Below are 25322 nucleotides of genomic sequence, written 5' to 3' on the forward strand. Positions count from 1 at the left end.
CTCAGCCTACACTAATCAATTACATCTAATGCAATTGTCCATTAGTAATCCAGTAAGAGGATATTTTAGTTGTACAAGGAGTCTAATAACACTCCAGGACACTTTCATTCCATTCTCAATTGTCTACACCACCAGTATATCAAATGCCCTAAAAGAAAATCATCTTCTATCCCAAACTTGCTCCTTCCATATTTTCCTTCTACTTACCTACATCTTCTCATTATTGGGACTGAAAATATCAGGTCATATTTGGCCTTTTTTCTTTCCTTTATCTCTTCATCCAATCAGTTGATAAACCCTGCTGATTTTACCCCTTTTGTATTCCTCTAATTACAATTTACTCCAAATTTCTAATGCTACTAAATTTCACTTAATTAATGCATTTATTAATTATGTAATATTTATTAGGCATGTACTGTGTCAGGCACCTTGGTAAGGACTGAGGATGCAAAGATGAATATAGCCTAATCTCTGCATCATCTTCAAGTGCTGTGGATATTGGTATAGAAGTCTGAGAGTGAAGTGATGCATCACTGAAGGGATGTTCTGTTTGTCCTGGGGTTGGTGAGAAAAGTCTTCATAGAGGACCTAAAAATAGAACTGTGTGTATATGATTATTCAGTTAAGTTTAAATAAAGAACTGAAGGTGGGGAAGGGTATTTGCCACAGAGAAAATATGTTGAAAGAACTATGTACACAGAAGGGCAAGTTGGTAGAGATAAAGCTAGAGAGGCAGACAAGATACAAATCATGGAAGGCCATGAAGTCATGCCAAGAAGATACTCCTTCATCCAAGTAGTAATGTAGAGCCATTGAAGAATTTTAAGTAAGATAACACTGATTTCAGAAATAAACAGATTTCTGTTTCAGAAACATAACTGTGGTGACAGATAAGCAAATGAATTAGATATATGGCAAGATTTAAAACACATAGATTAGAAGATTATGGAAGTAGTGTGAGAGAATGATGATTAGGATTTAAATTAAAACAGGAATAGTGAGGATTAAGAAGAGGGGACAGATAAAGTTTAAGGAGTGGTAAAGTTTATAATTCAGTTCTGGTGTCTGGTCTGGGTCATATTCACTGAGGTTGGAAATATAGAAAGGGAATTAGTTACAAAAACTAATTTCCTCTTTAAACATGCTGAATATGAGACGTGCTTGGGCATACATGTGGATAAATTCAATAGTAAATCCCGAATCTCCTGAAGTTCAAGAGAAAGACAGAGATCTAAATTAGGGGATCATTGATGCATAAGTAATATCCTAAGTCATAAAAATGGAGGAGAAGGTTTGGCTAAAAGTAACAGAAAATCCAAAATAAGGATAGCTTAAATATAAAGAGGTTTATTTCTCTACCCAAAGGCCAGCAGAGTGGCTTCTCAAAGTCATGAGAAATATAGGCTCCTTCCAGGAGCTGCTCCATCATTCTCCAGCTATGGTCTTTACTTCATGACCCAAAATAACTGCTTGAGCTCCAGTCATCATATCTGCATGCCAGCAAACATGAAGAACAAAGAAGGAAAACCTCTTCCCTCTAAGAGTGTTTTCTGAAATTTGCATATAACATTTCCACCTAATTTTTATTAGCCATGCAGTTTCAGTGGAGTCATGAGTAAGGGAGTCAGGTTGTAAGAAGTTGAAAAGTAAATTATAAGGGTGGGGGAGGGAGATGGAGGCAGCAAGTGAATGATACTGTTGGTAACTTTACCTTTTAAATAAAAGAAAGTAAAAGCCATAATATAGAAGTTTGTTTTATTTCTACATTGGAAGAGGTTGATGTGTATAAAGCACTAAAGATGAGCCATTAGAAACAAAGAAACAGGAGAGTTAGTTTAGCTAATAGAATAAGGTAATCATTTCAGAGAAAACAGAAAGAAATAGGAAGAAGATAACAGGTGGAAAAACATCAAAGTTGAAAAGAAAAAACTGCTCTTTCTAATACTGAAGGGAACTTGGAATTCAGGTCTAAAGACATTTAGACCATTTTCAATGTATGAATTCTGGCATATTTTAAAAATAAAAAAGGGCACCCCTACCTGGTTTGGCATTTTTAAAAAAAGAAATGACAAAACATGATTGCAAAAACAGTAAGGCTTATTTTCTTTTTTTAAAATATATTTTATTGATTTTACACAGAGAGGAAGGAAGAGGGATAGAGAGCTAGAAACACCCATGAGAGAGAAACATCGACCAGCTGCCTCCTGCACACCCCCTACCAAGGATGTGCCTGCAACCAATGTACATGCCCTTGACCAGAATCGAACCTGGGACCTTTCACAGACTGAAGCTCTATCCACTAAGCCAAACTGGTTTCAGCATAAGACTTATTTTCAAATGCTAAATAATTTTGTAGTAGGACTATGTTATCTTATTTTTAGTCACTGTCTGCATATATACACTGGACTCCTTATTTCTTTCCCTTTGTTCACATTGCTCCCCATCTGGTTGCACCTCAACAGTCACTCAAAGTAAAAACAAACAAAACAAAAATAAACAAAAAAACAAAACAAAAAACACACAAAACCCTCAAGTGTAATTTCCTGTATGCCTCCTCTTTTCCCATAATTAGAAATTATTTCTTCATCCTCTGAACTTCTTGAGCACTTAGATACACCTCTCTTTTATCACTTACATTTTTCAGTGTTGAATTATACTTAATTACATATAGTTTCTATCTTCTTTTATATAACTTGCTTTGTCAAATTTGGGTCTTAGTTAAATTCATTCATCTCCCACACTACTAGAACAGCTCTGTTCCACAAAACTGATAATTAAAATTATTTATCCCTGACCAGTTGTCTCAGTTGATTGGAGTATCATCCCATAAACCAAAAGGTTTTCAGTTTGATTCCGAAACACCTAGATACCTAGATTGAGGTTCAATCCCTGGTTGGAGTATGTACAGGAGGCAGCCAATTCATGTTTCTCACATACTGTAAAGTGACATTTTGAGACATAGTGGCTCAGTTTGAATACACAAGTTCATGCATCTGTGAGGCCACAAAGGAAAATAAGAACACAGTGTTTTATTTTTTTTAATTTTTATTATTTTTTTTATTAAATTATTCTCTGTGTATACATTTTAACATTGCCCCCCCCTAGAGTTTTGTGTCCCCCCCCCTAGAGTTTTGTGTCCATTGGTTGTACTTATAAAAATGTATGCAAGTCCTTCGGTTGATCTGTTATCTCCCCCAGATCTCCTACCCTCCCTGCTATAATTTGACACTGTGCTTGTTGCTTTACTGTCTCTATATCTATCTTTTGTTTCATCAGTTTATAATGTTCTTTATTATCCATAAATGAGTGAGGTCATGTGGTGGTTCTCTTTCATTGACTGGATTATTTCACTCAGCATAATGTTCTCCAATTCCATCCAGGTTGCTGCAAATAATGGGAATTCCTTCTTTTTTATGGCAGCATAGTATTCCATTGTGTAGATGTATCATAGTTTTTTGATCCAATCATCTGCTTACGGGAACCTAGGCTGTTTCCAAATTCTAGCTATTGTAGATTGTGCTGCTATGAACATAGGGGTGCATATATCCTTTCTGAATGGTGTTTCTAGTTTCTTGGGATATATTCCTAGGAGTGGGATTACTGGGTCAACTAGGAGTTCCATTTTCAGTTTTTTGAGGAAACTCCATACTGTTCTCCACAGTGGTTGCACCAGTCTGCATTCTCACCAGCAGTGCACGAGGGTTCCTTTTTCTCTACAAACTCGCCAACACTTGTCATTTGTTGATGTTGGCAATTCTGACAGGTGTGAGATGGTACCGCATAGTTGTTTTGATTTGCATCTCTCAGATAATTACTGACTTTGAGCATGTTTTCATGTGCCTCTTGGCCTTCCTTCTGTCTTCTTTTGAAAATATTCTATTTAGGTCCATTGCCCATTTTTTAATTGGATCATTCATCTTCCTTTTATTTAGCTGTATAAGCTGTCTGTAGATGTTGGAGATTAAACCTTTATCTGTCATAACATTTGCAAATGTGTTCTCCCACACAGTGGGCTTTCTTGTTGTTTTGTTGATGGTTTCTTTTGCTGTGAGAAAGCTTTTTATTTTGATGTAGTCCCAGTTGTTTATTTTCTCTTTAGCTTCCATTGCCCTAGGGGCAGTATCAGTGAAGAAGTTCTTTGGCATATGTCTGAGATTTTGCTTCCCGTGGATGCCTCTAGTATTTTTATGGTTTCCCGTCTTATATTTAAGTCCTGTATCCATTTTGAGTTTATTTTTGTGTATGGTGTAAGTTGGTGATCTAGTTTCATTCTTTTGCATGTATCTGTCCAATTTTCCCAACACCATTTATTAAAGAGACTGTCTTGACTCCCTTGTATGCTCGTGCCTCCTTTGTCAAATATTAACTGAGCATAGTGATTTGGGTTGACATCTGGGTTCTCGATTCGATTCCATTGATCTATATGTCTGTTCTTGTGCCAGTACCAGGCCGTTTTGAGAACAGTGGCTTTGTAATACAGCTTGAAATATGATATTGAGAAACCTCCTACTTTACTCTTCTTTCTCAGGATTGCTGTGGCTATTTGGAGTCTTTTATTGTTCCAAATGAACTTTTGGAGAGTTCTTTCTAGGTCAGTGAAATATGCCGTTGGTATTTTAATGGGGAGTGCATTGAACCTATAGATTGCTCTGGGAAGTATGGACATTTTGATGATGTTGATTCTACCAATCCATGAACATGGTATATTCTTCCATCTGTTTACATGTTCCTCTATCTCTTTTTTCAGTGTCGTGTAGTTTTCGGCATATAGGTCCTTTACTTCCTTAGATAAGTTTATTCCTAGGTATCTTAATTTTTTGGTGCAATGGTAACTGGAATTGCTTTTTCAGTGTCTGTTTCTGTAAGTTCACTCTTGGTGTATAGAAATGCCATAGATTTCTTGGCGTTAATTTTATATCCTGCAACATTACCAAATTCATTTATTAAGTCAATTAGTTTTTTAATAGATTCTTTTGTTTTTTTATGTACAATATCATGTCATCTGCAAATAAGGATAACTTTACGTCTTCTTTTCCAATTTGGATGCCTTTTATTTCCTCTCCTTGTCTTATTGCAATGGCTAGTACTTCCAGTACTATGTCAAACAGGAGTGGCAAAAGTGGGCATCCCTGTCTTGTTCCTGTTCTTAAAGGGAATGGTTTTAGTTTTTGCCCATTGAGTATGATGTTGGCTGTGGGTTTATCATATATAGCTTTTATTATGTTGAGGTATGATCCTTGTACTCCCACCTTGTTGAGAGTTTTTATCAGGAAAGTGTGTTGGATTTTATCAAATACCTTTTCTGCATCAATTGATATGACTATATGATTTTTATCTTTCGTTTTGTGTATATGATGCATCACGTTTATTGATTTGAGGATATTGTACCATCCTTACATTCCTGGAATAAATCCTACTTTGTCATGGTGTATGATCTTTGTGATGTTCTGCTGGTGCCGATTTGCTAGAATTTTGTTGAGGATTTTGGCATCTATGTTCATGAGGGATATTGGCCTGTAATTCTCTTTCATGGAGTTGTCTTTATCTGGTTTTGGAATTAGGGTGATGCTGGCTTCATAGAGGGAGTTTGGAAGTATTCCTTCCTCTTGAATTTTTTGGAATAGTCTGAGGAGGATAGGTTTTAGTTCTTACTTGAATGTTTGGTAAAACTCTCCTGTGAAGCCATCTGGCCCTGGGCTTTAGTTTGCTGGAAGCTTTTTGATGACTGCTTCAATTTCTTCCCAAGTCACTGGTCTATTGAGATTTTTAGATTCTTCCTGATTGAGTTTTGGAAGGTTGTATTTTTCTAGGAATATGTCTATTTCCTCCAGGTTGTTCAGTTTGTTGGAACAGAGTTGTCCGTAGTATTTTGTAACAATCCTTTGTATTTCAGCGGGGTCTGTTGTTATTTCACCTCTTTTGTTTCTGAGTTTGTTTATTTGAGTCCTCTTTCTTTGTTTCTTGGTTAGCCTGGCTAGAGGCTCATCTATTTTTTTTATCCTTTCAAAGAACTAGCTGTTGGTTTTTGTTGATCTTATGTATTGTTTCTTTGGCCTCTATGTCTTTTATCTCCGCTCTGATTTTTGTTATTCCTTTCCTTCCACTTACACTTGGCTTTTCTTGTTGCTCTTTTTCTAACTCTTTCAGTTGTAGAGTTAGATAATTTGTTACCATTTTTTCTTGTTTTTTGCAATAAGCTTGTAGGGATATGAACTTCCCTCTCAAAACTGCTTTTGCTGTGTCCCATAGATTTTGGATTGTTTTGTTTTCATTGTCATTTGTTTCCAGGATGTTATTAATTTCTTCCTTGATTTCTTTGGTAACCCAGTCCTTGTTTAATAGCATGCTGTTTAGTCTCCATGTGTTTGATTTCTTTGGATTATTTTTATTGTAGTTAATTTCCAGTTTTATGCCACTATGATCTGAGAAGATGCTTGATATAATTTCTTTCTTCTTGAATTTGAAGAGACTTTGCCTATGTCCTAAAATGTGGTCTATCTTTGAGAATGTCCCATGTGCACTTGAGAGGAATGTATTTTCTGTGGCTTTGGGGTGGAATGTTCTGACGATGTTGATTAATCCCATCTGGTCTAGTGAGTCATTTAGATTTGATATTTCTTTCCTGATTTTTTGTTTAGATGATTTGTACAAGGGTGACAGTGGGGTATTAAAATCTCCTACTATGACTGTATTGCTATTTATCTCTCCCTTGATGTCCTCCAGCTGGGTTTTTTGTTTTTTTTTTATGTATTTGGGTGCTCCAGTATTGTGTGCATATATATTTACCAGGGTTATTTCTTCTTGTTGGATTGCTCCCTTTAGTATTATGAAGTGGTCTTCATTATTTCTTGTTATGTCCTTCACTCTGAGATTTAATTTGTCAGATATAAGTATTGCTACCCCAGCTTTTTTTTTTTCATTTCCATTAGCCTGGAAAACCTTTTCCCATCCCTTCACCCTCAGTCTGTGTGCATCTTTTGTTCTGAGGTGGGTTTCTTGTAGACAACAGATATATGGGTCTTTTTTTCTTATCCAATCTTTTACCCTATGTCTTTTGATTGGAGCATTTATTCCATTTACACATAAAGATATTATTGATAGGTACTCATTTGATGCCATTTTTATTCTATACCCCTGTGTTCCTTCTTTGCTTCCTATTTCTTTATTTTTACAGTAGATTCTTCAGCTTTTCTTGCATTGCTGGTTTGGTGGAGATAAATTCCTTTAGTCTTTTTTTGTCTGTGAGGCTCCGATTTCACCTTCAATTTTGATTAATAGCCTTACTGGGTACAGTATTCTTGGATTCAGACCCTTCCTTTGCATGACTTTGTATATTTCATCCCATTCCCTTCTGGCCTGATGAGTTTCTGTTGAGAAATCATTTGCTAGTCTGATGGGGGTTCCTTTATATGTAATTTTCTGTCTCTCTCTGGCTGCTTTTAAGATTCTTACTTTGTCGTTGGTGTTTGCCAATTTAATTATAATATGCCTTGGCGTCGGTCTTCCGGGATTCATTTTGCTTGGGACTCTGAGAGCATCTTGGATTTGTGTGGGTTTTTTCTTCTCTATCCCAGGAAAGTTTGCTGTCATTATTTCTTGAAATATTTTTTTCTCTTGTCTTTCTGAGTTTCCTTTCCTTATGGAACCCCAATTAGTCTAATATTGTTTTGTTTTGTATTGTCCCAAAGTTCCCTTAGGCTCTCTTCCTGCTTTTTAATTTTTTTTTTCAGAAGCTTCTCTAATTGGGTGTTTTTTTCCATCTTGTCTTCTAGTTCACTGATGCGATCCTCTGCTTCTTCTAGTCTACTCTTGATGCTTTCTATTGAGTTCTTCATAGTAGCGATGTCATTTTTCATTTCCTCTTGGTTCATCTTCATTTCCTCTTGGTTATTCTTCAATTCCTCTTGGTTCTTCTTCAATTCCTCTTTGTTCTTCTTCATTTCCTCTTTTTTCTTATACATATCATCATATTTCTCTTCCATTCTTTTTAGCCATCCTATGATCATTACTCTGAATTCTTGCTCTGGTAGGTTGCTTGCCTCTAACTCGTTTCCTTCCTTTTCTGGTGATGCCTGCTTTTCTTTCATGTGCAGGCTATTTCTTTGTCTCCCCATGGTCTCTCTTTTCAGGATGTCTGGTTATGTGCTATTCCTTCTGCTGCGTTGATTTAAAGGCACAAAATCAACACTAGCAGGTACAACATGAAAGGCATTTAACAGGAATGTATTTGCGATATTAATAACCTCTAATAAAGGTGACCACTAGAGAAAGGCAAATTAGGGGATAGGAGAGAAGGAAGAAACGTTAAAAATAAAAAATAAAAAAAGAGGGATAAATAAAGAGATAGAAAAAGAAGAAAAAAAGTAATGTCGAAATGAAGTTGGAAAACGGGGGGGGGGAGAGAGAGAGAGAGAGAGGGAGAGAGAGAGACAAGAAGCAGACTAAGAGAGAAAGGGGAAACAAACTATAATATATATATATATATATATATATATATATATATATGGAGAAAATTTCCATAGAACAACCACTAATCCCAGCCAATACCAGCAATAATACTTGGAGATTAATACAAACTACAATATCCACTATTATTAAGTAAGGCTATGATATACAGAAGTAAAAAACAAACAAAAAAAACAAAGTATTTTAAAAAAATACAAAGCATCAATAACAACACAAGAATAAGCATAACAATTTCAATAAAAAGCATAAAAATTCACTATAATCAACATTCATGGAAACAATGACAAAAGGATAGAGAGGAGAACAGTTTTTTTGTGTGTTTTTTTTAACTAGTTAATATAGTGAAGGGAGTGGTATTTATACACTTGAAGCAGGGGTTTGGAAATTAGGTCTATAAGTATGGTGAGAGTTTTAGCAGGGGGTATACAGAAAGAATTGGGGAAAAACTAAAGCCGGAAAGGGATAAGATAAACAGGCGATGAAAAAGGTAAAGGTTAGTAAGAGAGTGATGGTGTAAATGTCGAGTTGAGATAGGGTTGAATGATGCTATACTAGAGATTAAAATAGAATGAAGTCTAATCCCAATGTAAAATAAAGAGAAAATAAAATGGTACTGGAGAAAAAAAAGAAGAAAAAGGAAACAAAAATTGCAAAATAGCAGTAGTAATAATGACGATTGAGATTGAAAAATGTAATAAGTGAAAAGGTAAAATCAAGTAAGGAAAAAAAAGAAAAAAATTCGTTTCTTAAGTAAAAGATGTAAAAAATGCAAATAAAATAAAAGATGTAAAAAATGAAAATAAAATAAAGAATAGTAAAATTAGCATTAAAATGTCCAGTAGTGGTCATTCACTTTTGCTGTTATTCCAATTGGCAAGCCTGATTCTGGGTCTAGACAGTATTGCAGTTCCCAGCGTTCCACTGCACCTCAGTTTTGTAAGGTAGTCCTTAATTTTAAGTAGTCTATATATTAGTTATTTTTGTCCATTTATTTTTGATTAATTAAAAGTGAAAAAAAAAAAAAAAGAAAGGAGAAAAAGGGAACCAAATAAAAGAAAAAGAAAAAGGCAGTTTGTAATTCAGCCCCTAGGTGGCAGTTTTTCTGGTTTGACCCCCCAGTCTTTTTGGCTGCTCTGGCCTTCTTTCTCTATGGCTCAGATCTCCCGTTTCCAGGAAGGCAATTTCCCCCTGCAGTCTCCCAGGATATGCCCAACTGGGCATTCCTTCCCTAGTACCCAGAAGCAAGGGGGTGAAGGGGATCAGGTGCCAAGGTTTCCAGAAATTCTGCCCTTGGTGGGACAGCCCCGATTCTTAACAATCTGTCCTGTGTCCCTTGGCGTTTTAAAAAAGTCCAGATTTTTGGGAAGATTAAGCAAAACCCAGCACTGGGATTTGCAGGGGAGGATTCTCTCTGGAGCCGCAGCCTTCTTTGGACTCAGCTCGGCACGAGGGCCACTCAGGTGCTCAGCAGCTACAGTAGAGGCGGGCCACTCGGGAGTGCCGAGGCTACGGTCGCTGCCTGCGCCACGGTGACCCAGAACCCTCACATTTTCCCTGCAAACTCTGACCTTTCCATGGGTGATTGAAGAACTCCCTTTAATCCACATGTTTGCGCCAATTGGGGCATCACAGTTGCTCGATGGTCGCCTCTGCTGTGGGTTTTCCAGGCCTCAGAGAAGATCCTCCTTTCCTGGTAAGATGGCGCAGCCTTCCCTCAGCTCCGGGAGAGGTCTCCGCCGCAGCAGCGCTGGCTGCTTGGTCAGGAAATCCTGTCCAGCGGACCCTTCCTTACCTTCCTTTAGAGTTCCAATGCCCCTCAGCTGCCGATCAACATTCCCTGAGCGACTCAGACGCGGCTTCTATCTGTTCTGGGTCCAGGGTCAGAACATGGCCTTCTGTTTGGCCGCCATCTTGTCTCTTTTTTCCAGAACACAGTGTTTTAAGTAACACCAAATAAAAAATCAAGGTAAAGCTATTCAGATATAAAGAAAAGGTCTATGGATCATAAATTGATCATGCCCATCACTCCCATCCTCATAAAATATGGAAGCCATGGAAGCCATATGTATGTATAAGAAATCAGGTAATACTTTACTCATTTTTTATACCATGGAAGTCTGGCAAATTATAACCATTTTATACCCACACACAGTCAGACAGGGCAAAATATCTTAGAAAATGCTAGTATTTCTTTTCCATTCTGAGGTGAGAAAGAAGAAAACTTACAAAAAATACACTGTGGTATTAAAAGCACTGCTCTTAGCAATGTGCTTATACATAATATTGGGATTTATTATAATAAGATATTTAAAAATTATCACCTAATAAATCCAACAGAAAAAGCTAATGTGCACTAGAATCAAGACAGTCCTTGCTGAAGGAGAAAGCTGAAGTAACTTAATTTATTTCCATTCCTCTGATTAAAAATAAATTAATTAAGGTAGGAGTCTATGCAGCTAATATAAATATAATAACTCATTTTTCTTCCGAAATAAAATATAATTGAAAATTATAAAGCCAAAATCAGGAAATAATTTAGTCATTCCTTTTTAATGTCTGTAACTATAAAAACACTTATATAGTTGCAGAATTTTAGAGATTTAATGATTTGATTAATCAGTTGCTTTATTCATCTCAATCCCTTACATACACTGGCATTCCATAAATGTTTGTTGAATGAATGTATGAATAAATCTATCTACATAAAAAGCCAGTGTCTGTGATGACCATGATGACCGAATGATCGATCACCATGCAGTGAATTGAGCACCTCTCAGTCCTTTACCCCCCAGCGCTCAAGTGGGGTGGGGTGGGACTGGGGACTGGTGAGCTGGCTGAATGGCTGACCTCTTAACACTTGCCCCCATCCTGCAAGCTCTGATGGATCAGCAATGGTGAACAAGGGAATCAGGGTGGGTGGCAGGAGGATCCGGATGGCTGTCAAGCCATTTGGATCACCAGCTCATCCCTGGTGTGAGTGGCCCTGAGCAGGCAGCACGTTCCATCAGTGGCTGGCCGGGTGCATGCGCATGGAGGTGAAGTCACCAGCACCTGCTTTCCCTCAGGCCTGAACCCCGAGTAGCCACAGATGAGCTGGTGATCCTAACAGCCTGTCAGCCTGGCGGTGGAGGTGGCATTAAGCCTGGGGACTGATGAGCAGGCAGAAGATGGCCCTGATTGCAGGAGGCTAGGCCCTAGAGACCCTACCCGCATGATTTTGTTTACTAGGTCTCTAGTTTATGATAAAAGGAATCTAATAAATACTACCATATTTTATATATGAAAAAAAAATCTCCCAAAGTTCAGACTTGACCAAAATCATGCAGCTAGTGGGGAATACAGAACTAGAAACAAGGTTTCCTGAGGCTTTATTCCATAAGAACATAAGGGGAGGTGATGGTAATACTTTAGCACCTGTCAGGGATCCATTATAACTTTATCTTTGGAGATGCTAGAGGTTGTGCATGAGGAGAAAGTAGGAAACTCTCTAGATCACCTCCAGTTTACATATACTGTTACCATGCTGCTGCATTTATAAGTCCTTTCTTGAATAATTATTACATTCTTGAACAATAGAGTTGTAAAGTACCTTAGTCATTCAACAAATGTTTATTGAGCATTTACATGGTGCCAGTCACTGTTCTAGGTGCTGAAGATGCATGAGAGGACAACAGACTACATTTTTGCCTTCATGGAATTTACATTCCAGTGACTTTATAGTTGAAAAGACCCTCACTTTACAAAAATGATTTTAGAGAGAGGAAGGCAAATAAAAACATCTATTTGTTGCCCCCCTTATTTATGCATTCATAAAACCTTCCTGTATTGGGATGATGTTCTAACCAACTGAGGTACCCAGCCAGGACAGTCCCTCATTTTTTTATAAAGGAGGAATCTAAACCTCAGCCAGGTGAAGTGACTTACTGACATTATAAAAGTGAGCATGCAATAGGGCTGAATTTAGAACTCAGGTTTCCCGGTGCACTTCAGTTTCTACTATGACATACTGCCTTACAGCTTTCAAGAAAATTCTCATTCTCTTTCTCTTGTCCTTCTCCCATTCCTCTGCTTCCTCTTCCCCTTCTTTCCCTTTTCCTCTCCCTCTCTTTCCCTCCCTTCTTTCCCCATTCACATCCCATTCATCATCTCAGGCCACTTGGTATCACCATTACACTGGCAACCAAATCACCAAGGTTTAAACCACTTTATGGCAATAATAGAAAAATATAATTAATATAATAATCACATCTAGTCACTTTTAAGACTATATCCCTTCATTCACAAGGAAAGTGAATGAAATGAAAGGAGGAAGAAAAGAAGAAAAGGAGAGAGTTGGGAAGGAGGGAAGAGCAGGGAGGAAAATCAAACAAGCAATGCCTTAAAAATGCACACAAACTGCAAATCATGTTTCAAACACTCTGCCAAAATGATGATTGCTGTAGTTTAAAGAGGAAAATTGCAGTCAGATACGAATTTCACACATCTAACTTGAGATCGAATGGCAGTTGAAATTGTAGAGACACTTTCAAAAACAAAACACTCTTTACCATTTGGATGCTTAGTAATTTTCTTGTGCTTTTCAATTAAAATATTTATAAAAACAGAACATGAATGATACATATAAGGACTTTCTGTAGAACATCAATGTATATTATATGGCAGTCATATTGTTCCCAAATAGACACTGTAAATGGCAGAACTGAAAACTGGTTCTTTGAACCTAAATGTGTTGATCACCGGTTTCATTTAGCTGCATTTATTTCCTTTTTTGAATCCTCATTCGAGAATATGTTTTTATGGATTTTCAGGGGGAAATGAAAAGAAGGGATGGAGGTAGAATGAGAGAGAAAGAGGGAGGGAGGGGGAGGGAGAGAGAGAGAGAGAGAGAGAGAGAGAGAGAGATGAGAGAGAGAAACATAAGTAACTCTACTCCTGTAGGCATGACTGAGAATGAAACCTGCAACCTAGGCATATGCTCTGACCAGGAATTGAACCTCCAAGCTTATGGTGTGTGGCATGACACTCCAACCAAGTGAGACACATGGCCAGGACCTGGCTACATTTCTTATCTTTGAAAGTATTCATGTTCCTACATAAAAATGAAATGGATTATATTTTAAAAAGGGAAAATGTATAAAAAACTTAAAACACCTTTTGAAATGTGAAAAGAACAGTACAGTTTTATCTGGGGTCATAAAATTAGACAAAAGCCAACTGCACTGACATGACAAAGAAACATTAAACCAAACAGGCATTTAGAATAATAGATATTACAAAGAGTTGACTAAATTCAATAAATCTGTTTTTGTTTTTGTCTTGCTTTTCTTTTTATACTGTATGTATTAAAAATCATTTTGTGCTTAAACAAATTTAAACAATTACACTGTTTTTAAAAATTTACTGAAATTTTAAAATTATTTTTCTTTTGTAAAAATAAGCAATTAACAAAGCATAGCAAACCATAAGATTCTTTAAAATACTGACCATTAGGTTTAATGCTTTAATTATCTAAAAAGAATGGGAAACGTGTTATTAAATCCAACCCATATTTCTTAATTTGAAAAAAGATCATAGACAAGATTTTTGTCATACAAAAATGCTTGACACTCTTTTATAAAATGTTTTTCACATTTTATTCAGCATTCTAAATCTAGAGATAGATCATTTAAATCATTTCCCTAAAAGCAGTTATGTTTTAGTCTACCTAATTAATATTTCCACATAACTAAAATTTATCCTAAAAAGTTAAATATTAAAACAGTATTACATTTCAACCCATTTAAAGACAGGACAAAGAAAGAAATGCCCATTCTCACTACTAAAACTTAGTATTTTTTTCTTAGAATATTAGTCAATTAAATAAGATAAAGAGAAAAAAAGAAAATAAATTGTCTTACAGAGGCAAGTTTACTATAATTCATAGATAGTATTGTCTATTTAGAATATTCATGAGAATCAGTTGGATAAAACTTCTAAAATGAATATGAGAGTTTAGGAAAGTGACTGGTGAGAGTAATAATATATAAAGTATATATACTGAATAAAACATAATAGAAGGAAATACTCCATTTAAAATAGGAACAACAAGATGTAAAATACTTAATGTTGAACGAATGAAATGTCCAGGAAGAAAAATTCAATATTCTACTATCAGATATAAATGAATATGTGCACAAATGCAAGTATTTATTTAACTCCTTAATATATAAGGCACTTTTATGATGCAGTAAAGAAAAAAATTAGAAGTTCAAAAATGGAGAAAAGATATAGATAGGAAAATTAAAAGGACATCTGAAAACAGTTCACTGGTAATGGAAATAAAGCATATCTTAGTTTTTAAATTACAAATAAAAAATCACATTAACACAGGATGCTGAGGCCTCACAGCTGGAGCATACAGATGACTGCATGTTTCTGACCAGAACTTGAGTGTTAGAAGACAAAGTTCTTAAAACTGTCCATTCCCTTTCATCCAAACATTCTACTTTTAGGAGTGTCAAGGAAATAACTTTATGTATTTAGATTTGCTTATAAGTACTTCTTTCCAACATTACTTGTAATTATAAAATATTGGAAGAAATATGAACATTAAATCATATATGATTAGCTAAATAAATCACTCACTTGCTGAATACTATGCAGACATTAAAAAGTGACACTGTTCATTATATTTTGCAGTACAAATATATAATAATTCTTTTTGTTTATATATACACACTCTGCACTAAATTATGTTGAACATGTGTTTATATTTTCTCAATGTTTTGATCATTTTCTATTAACTCACCAAGCATTAATCATTAGTAATCTATACATTAATTAATGCATTGCTTATAAATAATTAATTCATAATTTATTAAGTATTACACTGGTCCATAATAAGTGTCCTCTAGGTGACCTTAGAGATTACAAAAGAATGTGAACTTATATGATATCTCACTAGATGAAATCAGTTTCCAAGGTGAAATTCAAAATGTTTCATCTTGGTAACAAGTAAAATCAATATGTCATGCAAACCATCCAAGTTCAAACAGGGAGAGAAATTCTGGGCATAAAATCAAACACAATGGCAACTACGGGATAAACATTTAAAGCGAAGGGTTGGAAACAGTCTAATATCCTTTTATAAGCTAACTATTTTCAGCTGCTTTGGGGACTTTTATGGCTTCTGTGTCTAGAGATGGTAAATAAACTATGAACTAGTGTTCAACACAGAAGCACACATCTACTGCTTTGCTTTTGAAGTCGTTGGATTTTATCATTACATTTTTTTTCTGTTCTCTTCCACTGTAACCTCCACTTATGCTGTCAGTGTGTCTTCCTTTTTATTTAATGAACATCTTCCATTATAATTTTGTTGATGATTATCTGCTATGGACTGGAAAATCATATAGCTAAGTATATTTAAATGCCTTCAGTATATAAACAAAAGTGATGATAAAAATGGAGTTAGAAAAGCACCATTTTGTAACCATCATACTAATAATTCTTTTCTGAGAATCAATAGGCACTAAACTACTGGATGATATATGAGGAACAATATAATGTATTTATAAAGTATCAAAACATTTTCTGCAAATTACATAATAATTACAAACTTTACAGTGGTGCAAATTGGCAGACATTGTATTAAAAGCAAAATTAATACCATTGGTGATAAGAAATGTGATGTACCTTAAATCACTTTTCCAAAAATGCATGACCTGAAATATCAGCATGAGGAAACATCAAATGAATATAAACTGAGGTACATTCCACAAAATAAATGGCCTGTAATCTTCAAAAATATCAATATCGTAAAAGATAATGAAAGGCTGAGGTAACATTCTAATTGAAGGAGACTAAAGTCACATGACAACTGAATGCAATGTGTGATCCTGCAATGCTAGGGTGGGGAAAAGGACATTATTTTAACATTATTGGGTTAACTGCCAAAATTTGAATAGATACTGTATACTAAATAATACAACTGTGACTATTATCTAGAGAAAGGACCTGTGACAATTGGAAAATATGTGGGAAGAAAAATGAGAGTTCTTTGTTCAATTCCTACAATGATTCTGTAAGTTAGAAATTATTTCAAATTCAAATTTAAAAACAGATAATGAAGCCCTGACTGGGGTGGCTCAGTTGGTTGGTCATTCTCTCAAGCACCGCCAATTCCATTCCAGGTGGGGTGTGCCCAATTTTGAGGCTCAATCCTCAGTAGGCAGTGTTCAGGAGGAAGTCTACCAATGATTCTCTCTCATCTTTGATGCTTCTCTGTTTCTCTCCATCTCCTTTCCTTTCTCTCTAAAATCAATAAAAACTTATTTTAAAAAATAGATAATAAAAAAGGGTCTACTTTTATTTTCCTAGAAGCAAAGCATTGTGCTTGACTGATATGTATTTTGGCCATTCAGATACCTTCTTGGCTATATATTCTTTTGCTAATTAAAACAAATACATAGGCCTTAGCTGGTTTGGCTTGCTGGATAAAGCATTGGCCTTTGGACTGAAGGGTCCCAGGTTTGATTCCAGTCAAGGGCACATGCTGGAGTTGTGGGCTCGATCACCAGTGCGGGGCATGCAGGAGGCAGCTAATGAATGATTCTCTCTCATCATTGATGTTTTTCTCTCTCTCTCCCACTTTCTTTCTCTCTGAAACCAATAAACATATATTTTAAAAAATAAAACAAATACACAGAAATTAAATGTTAATTTATAAATTATTTACTCTCATGCACTGAGTTGAATGCATTTATTTTATTGGTACTAAATCACACTTGTAAATTTTCAATCATAAGCCTATACCTTTGCACCATTCATAATTACTACCAGTAATGAACTAAAAATTACCTGGATAAAAGAAGAAATTTACAGACTATATAGATACTCAACAAAATATCATAGCTTATGGCTTCCTATACATGCTTTTATCATTTGAACTGAATTATAAGTTACAGTCACAATCAGAAGTTGATACCTTCCTATATATGTTGTTACAACAGTTATATTGTCTAATGGTGGGAAGCAAGCAGGAGTACATAATTCAATAATATCATAAAGAATAATTATGGAAGTTACTTATCTAAAAATAAAAGGCTTGACCTAGACAAAATCATCAGCATTTTTACTGACAACTTAGTGCTATCAGTAGTTTTAGAAACAGCCAATCCAAACTCAAGCTAAATAAGAAGTGGCTGTAGTGTTCTCCATCTCTACTATTGAAAAATATTTCTCCAACATGAAGGGGAGACAGAGAATGAATCCACCTTTGTTGTTATTCTGACAGAAAACACCAAACATAACTGGACTAGAAAAAATGTGGCCCATGTGGACATGCTGTTAATAGACAGAAATCCTCCCAACCGAATGAAAGATTGACTAAATATGTTGAGACTAAAATTGTCCACTTGATTCGATGTGGTAGCAAAAACCTATCATGTGAATACAAGTGCTTTTATTGTTTTATTCTTGAGACTGGCTATTTTGTTAATGCAAAATAACTTATATCAATTAATATGTATACTTGTATATCTATTTTAAATATGAAGTAAACATAACAATATTACTTTTGCTGACCAGACCACAATCATAATTATTCTTTCCTTCAACTATAATTTTCTACAGTACTTTAATCATCTATATTTAAAATAATATTACTAGTAGTAATGCAAATATAACAATTACCATTAGATCTACTACTACTGCTAAAACTATCAGGAAAATTTTATATACTTCTTATGTGTTTGACACTGTTCAGAGAATTTTGCATACAATTAAATTAATCCATCTAAGAATCATGTGAGGTAGATACTATCATTCACTCCATTTTAAAAATGAGAAAAGTGAAGTTAAATTACTTGCCTAAGAGAAGATTCCTAGTAAGTGGTAAATCAAAGTTTGAATTTAAAAGACTCACTATAATTTCATTCTTTTAAACATACACTAGACTTCCTCAATCACTATGTTCATATACTGTGCTAAGCACTCAACAAATTTGTTTTGGCTGTGAGTATTAGAAAACATTTAAACTCACTTAAACAATAACGAAATGAATAGAATTCACATAATATTTAGCTAAAAAATAAGATAAATTCAGGATTGATTTATACAGTCTTTTATTAACATCAGATCCTTCCCATTTTTCCATTGCTGCCCGATATAGCTTATTCCTATAGCTTGTTCTTATAGCTTGTTCTCCTTTGCTCTAGAAAGGCTTCCAATAGCAGCTTGAATTACATGCTTCTATATTCATGTCCGTATCAGTTTGGCTCCTCTGAGAAGCAGAAAGCAAGATGCAATAGATTTATTACAAGAATACTTGTGAAAAATAAAGGGGAGCATCCTTCAGCTACATGTACCTCTGGAAAATACCTAAACAGCATGCTCTGTCAGGAACATGGAATAAAGAGCAGATGACAGATAGGCTACAACAAATACCCACTACATATCCTGACAATCTATCTAGTTTGGTGCTCTGGAAACTACTGAATAGGACTTAAAAGGAAGGTAAAGTGGGCAACCTTTGCCCTAACCAGTTTAGCTCAGCAGATAGAGCATCAGCCTGCTGGTTAAAGTATCTCAGGTTTGCTTCTGGTCAAGAGCATATGCCTGGGTTGTGGGCTCCATCCTCAGGGTGGGACATGCAGGAGGCAGCCAATCAATGATTCTCTCTCATTGATGTTTCTCTCTCTCTCTTTTTCTCTGAAATAAATAAAAATATACTTTTAAAAAGTGGACATTTCACTGAAGTCATGAACTTGTAACTTCTTTCACTGAAAATTATGTCTCAGGAAAAAGAGCCAAATTATTCATTTTAACAGTGATCAAACCAGTAAAATGAAATTTATAAAAATCTAAAGTCATCATTTTTTCTGGTTTCTAGCAACAGATGGCAGTAGAGTTTATTGTGGAATTCAAGAGAATGCCTGTTCTGAGGGCACTCTTTCTCAGGGTGCTAAATAAGTTGATTAACATTTCTTAAATAATCCATTCTCAGAATTGTAAATTCTATCGTATTCTCTTAGCCTACATATATAAATACTTGCAAAAGTATTTCCTTAAGCTGCCACCATAATTTTGAATTTTCTGAGAAAGGGATGAGTAGCTCTCTCGTGATTGAAACATATAAATTTGGAGTCTGAAGTCATGGATTCAGGCCATGCTCTCACCCTGTCCTGTAGTAACCCTTGTCACCTCTCTTAGCTCAGTGTCTCCATCTTAGAAATGGGAATCAATGCTTACCTCCTCTGTTCATTGCAAGGACTTACTGTGTTAATCCTAAAACAATTTATAAACTATAAAGTATAAATAATACAGAATTTTATATAACTATCAACTAATCAATGATAGACTATATTATACCAACAGAAATACTGTCATATTACAAAGCTTTGAGACAATTAGGCTGAGTGTAGTATGCTCATGATATAAACTTAAAAACATGAGGTTAAGTAACTAACCACAATACTCTTCCTGTGTGTGGGAGAAAATGGGTTCTGGAATTTCTGGATTAGTTGTCTAGTCTGATCAGCTAGTTGATTTTTTTAAATTTCTCACTTTAACAGAAGCTTTGTGGGTAAAGTGATAAAGGCTACACCATGGTCTCTATGAAACCTGTCTTTCTATGATATATGGTAAGCTCCACCAATTTATGTCACTAGTAGAGGCCTGGTGTATGAATTCGTGCACAGGTGGGGTTAGGCCTGCCAACCCCCATCCGAGTTCATTGGGCCGGGCCTGCATAGTTGAGGGGACATAGGAGGTTGGCTGGCAAGCCCTGCCCCTGATTGGGGTGTGTGTGTGTGGGGGGGGGGCCCTGATCAGGGCTGGGCTGGCCAGGGGAGGGGCCCCAGGTAAGTCCTTGCCCTGCCCCCTGGTTGAACTCCCAGTGGAGGGGACAATTTGCATATTACCCTTTTATTATATAGGATAGGAGCTGGGCACAAACTACTACAATTATATAGGATGTTATAATACCTAGGATAGTGCTTCATATTAAATATGGAAAGCTTCAAAAGAATTGCTTCTGTGCTGTTATTCCTTTCACAAAAGTCAATTTGCCCATTATGTCTATTGAATTTTTAATATCCACCTTTTTATTAATGCTCAAATAAGGTCTTGTGGATCAGAGACAAATCTCTTCCTAAATACCTTATGGTCAATAGTAAGTTCATCCCTCCTCATAAGCCCCAACCTTACTCCTGAAGTGACACAATGAGAGCCATGTCAAATTTTCTACTCAAGTAGCAGTTATTTTATAGGCAATGATGAAGAACAATCAATTTTCTCTGTTTATATACAGAAGAAAGATGTCATCCCCATTTTCTCATGAAAGGAAAGGCTGGACAAAAAAACTGAATCCTTTAAGATGGAATGCAAATGATCCTAGATTCTCACCTTAACCTTTTGGAATCTATATATACAAAGAGCTAGGGTCCATAATGTCCAAAATGACCAAAGGGATGATCGAACCCCAGGCTGTGCATGCAGCAGGCTTGGGTGGGCAGGGACTGGTAAGTGGGCAGAACTGCTGACCTCTTGGGGAAAGAGAGAGAAAGAGAGGCGGGGCTGATTAGCAGCCTCACCAGGCTGCTGCTGGTGAGATCTGGAGAGAGAGAGAGAGAGAGAGAGAGAGAGAGAGGCAAGCGATGTCAGCCCTTTCCTCTCTTTATCTCTCCAGGCCTTGCCAGCAGTTGAGAACAGGGGTGAGATCAGGCCGGCAGTGGAGGGCAGTTGGGGGCCAGATCAGACTGGCAAGGGAGGAAAGTTGGGGGCAACCAGGCCTGTAGGCAGGGAAGTTGGGGGTGAGATCAGGCCTGCAGGGGAGGGCAGTTAAGGGTGATCAGGCAGGTAGGCAGAGGGGTTAGGGGGAATCAGGCAGTCAGTCAGAGGCAGTTAGGGGCAATCAGGCAGGCAGGCAGGTGAGCAGTTAGGAGCCATCGGTCCCATATTGTGAGAGGGATGGCCAACTGCCTGTGGGATTGGACCTAAACTGGCATTCGGACATCCCCCAAGGGGTTCCTGATTGGCAAGGGTGCAGGCCGGGCTGAGGGACACCCCCCTCCCCCCCATGCACTGATTTCATGCACTGGGCCACTAGTATAAATATATATTTTCAAGAGTTAGATAAACCTCAAGTGTCTCCAGTTTTTAAGATCTAAAGGTGTCTCCAAAGGAACCATCTGGGGAATGCCTAGGGTAGGGGTGTCGAACTCAATCAGAGAAGGGGCCAAAATCTAAAATCCAGCCTAAATTGCGGGCCGAATGGTTTACTGAACAGTCATAAACTGACAATGTCATAAACTGACAGCGGAGTGCAGTGATGACAGCGCGGTGCGGGCCACATTGCAAGGCCTGGCGGGCTGGATTTGGCCCTCGGGCCTTGTGTTTGACACATGTGGCCTAGGGAGATAGAGCTTCAGGCTTCCTGGCACCTTGGGGCTTCACCTATGAACTTCGTTTGGGCCATAACCATTTGTCCCTCTTGGATCAGAACAATTAACTCCACAAGTGATTCTAATTTTTTGGAATAGTATCAGTAAAATGTTCCTAGCAGAAGTGAAAGCAAACATTCCCAATCTTTATATGGAATACATGTCTTTGTATTGGAAGACTAGATATTTTTACAGGAGCAATGAGAAATTAAATGAATTTTTACTTTCCCACAAGTTATATTTTTAAAATATAAATGAGCCGACCTACACATTCTGTTCCTAAATGGCATGACTTTCTGGAATATATTTTTGTATGATGATAATATTTAGCAGAAAAAGGAGATGGTTTATGAAATTTGCATCAATAATTCAATAAACAATTTGTAAAGGGTATTCCTGTTTCTACAGGAGGAATTGGAGCTGATATACATGCAAACATATATAAATATAAAAGCCACATTTATGCATTATTTTCATAATGTTTATTCCTTGTTATTCACTGTTCAAGGCTGCTTAAATCCATAGTCCACTGTTATTCTGGAGCCATTATGAAAACTGCTCTGTTTATTTTCATTGCCTGGAAAGATAGACTTTTATTCCAATGATTTTTTGTCAGAGAAAGTGGTTGGTTAGCAAAATTAGAGTCATGGTGCTTGAATTAACTACATAAGTGGGCAGGGAATTCTGAGTCCTTCAAGCCTTTTATAATAATAATACATTTTCATCCTAGTTGCTGGTGAGTGAATGCCCTTTGTTATTTTATTTCACTCGCTATATATCAATAAAGTACAGTAATCAAAACAGTAGTTAGCACAATATAGAGATCTCTATAGATAGAAGATGGCACTATAAGAAATGCTAAAATGGTATGCCCAAAGGCTTTTCCTAGGAATGTCCCCTCCCACATAGGCTATTCTCTAACAAGCTCACTGAAAAGCTTAAGAGATGAGGTTGACCTCATCTCTTTACATTCACTCCAACAGACTGCATTTCTGTTTCCCTAGCTTCAGTTCCACCTGAACACAGAGAAACTTCATGTCACCCTCCCCACTCGTTTTTACTTCCTTGATTCTAATTGTCCACAAAATCTCTTCATTGAGTTGTCTTCTATGACCTAACATTAGACTCTGGTTAGAATGCTTCCACAGCACCCCCAATTCCTCATCCCTCTCAGCATTACTGCTACTACTGACTGGCTCCCTGGAAATTATTTTGAAACTTCTATAATACCTCTGTGACTTTCTTCATTTTACATTTTCACAGATATGGCTCTAATCTAAACCCTAATCTATCCATTCTAGTGTTAATGCAACATCCTCCTTTGTTCCGACTTCTCCCCATCGGTCTGCTGTTCCTGTATACTGCTTCTCTAGTTCTTTTTTTGCTAATATTTTTCATTTTCTCTTATTGTCTTCAAATTTAAGGATAAGACTGTGTTACTCAAATTGATAAAAGCGTACATTATCATTAAATGGACATCTTCCATTCTCCCTCCTTTCTGTGATCCCAATTCTGGACAAACATGAAGTATTTATATAGCCCAAGACGAATTCAAGATGAATTTCACAGCTGAGTGTGTTCCTGTGATTGCCTTGCTGAGAATCATTTTATTATTTTCCAAAATTTGTGAATTCTCTTGTTCCATGGTCCCAGGCAGCAGAAGATAACACAAGGAAATTAGCATAATAACAGATCTATCCAAACATATCTATCAGTGGAGAAACTGGAAAAGTGTTGAACCAAATGCTTTCACTAATCTGCATCATGCTTCACAGTAACAAAGAAGCAATAAGACTGGATGTTGAATCACTGCATGGTAGATATGCAAATTTCATTTTAAAACATCATACTCATTGAAGAGACCTTGTTAACAGAATGTTAGAAATTAGCCTCCCATCAAATACGGCATGAGAGGACTGCTAAGGATTTTACCAAAATTAAAATCAGAGCATTTCACAGCCAAGATGGAAACCTGCCATATGCCCTCTAATAAGCATGAGGCAAATTAAAATATTAATTCAAGTGGATGCCCATTGTGTTGAGGCATTTTGAGACTTCTGGTTGTTAAGTACATTTCTTCACCTGACTTACAAATAATTGAGACCTTTCTTTGTGCACTGCCCAGTAGCTTTTTCAAAGTTGCTATAATTCTCAAAGGCTTTTTACTCCTTAAAGAATGTATTTTTTACATTTCAGCATGCTAAATTTCTTACACTGAAAAATCAGTCTTACCGAAGAATAAAAATATTAGGGGTATTTTATAAAGAGACTAATTAAGAGAGGAGTTCTCTTTATTTCCAAAGGTAATTGATAGACCTTCATCTGTTGTGCTAATTACACACACTGAGCATTAATTAAGTCACACATTAGAGCTTTATTCTTTTTGGACATGTTAGAAGGTTTGATGATCTTTGTTAATTTTAGCTTTGGGACAAAAGACTTGGCATTGATTTGGCAGGCATTCATTTTTGCTTCAGATTGCTCCCAAAGCTAAAATATTATTGTCAGGAGCTCTTTTAAAGATTTGCAAAGTATTATTAAAGTACTTGATCTGTTCTCATCATAGAAGATATTTCATATAATTTACTTGCTTTTCTGTTCAATAGACATAGCTCAAATTATAAATAAGAACATTTTATTTTTGAATCTGACTTACTTCCTGTCATGACCAGTGTTTTCAAGTAACATGCAAATATATCTACTTGATCAATGATCCTATTTTTAAAAATCTCACCTTGTCATATGTATTGGGTTGGAACAGCATGAGATTTTGTGAATTCCAACCTTTAAATGTATGACAACAATTTCAAAGCAAACTTGCTAGGAAAAGCTCGCCATCATGGATTACAAAACCCATAGCCTATGTTTTCTAATAAAAAGTATATCCAATCTTTAAAATCTTAGCTATTATCATAATATCATCAAAGCAAGTACATTACCCAGTCAACATTATACCCTCCTTTTAAGTATCCTCCACACTCCCAGGTTCTTTCTTTTGATTTTTAGGTAACAGATCAATTCTACACAGAATTTCTTTCTTGTTCCTTTGAACAGTCTCTGAAGGCAAGATATTAACAAATGCATCACTAAAGGTGATCAGAGAAATATTAACATTTAGACCATATTGAGTTTACTCAGACATATAATAACAATTATACTTGGACAGTGGGATAGACTCAGTGTCATGAAACTACAAATAACACGTGGTTACCCAGTTTATGCCATTGACTCCAAGCTGAAACAACTGTAGGAGTTCCAAAGTGTATGCTGACTCCTTCCTTTCCCTCATTAGGGCACTTCTGCCACCAATGGAGAGCAAGAGATGTCTGTTTAGTCTTTCACTTTCTTTATACATCTACATCTTTTGGTACAAATCACCTACTGTCATGGATTCAAGTGTTAGCTCTTTTTTGAAGACTCACCAGGTTTTCATCT

This window comes from Pipistrellus hanaki (assembly GCF_964339955.1).
Source record: "Pipistrellus hanaki genome assembly, chromosome: X".
Classification (NCBI taxonomy): domain Eukaryota; kingdom Metazoa; phylum Chordata; class Mammalia; order Chiroptera; family Vespertilionidae; genus Pipistrellus; species Pipistrellus hanaki.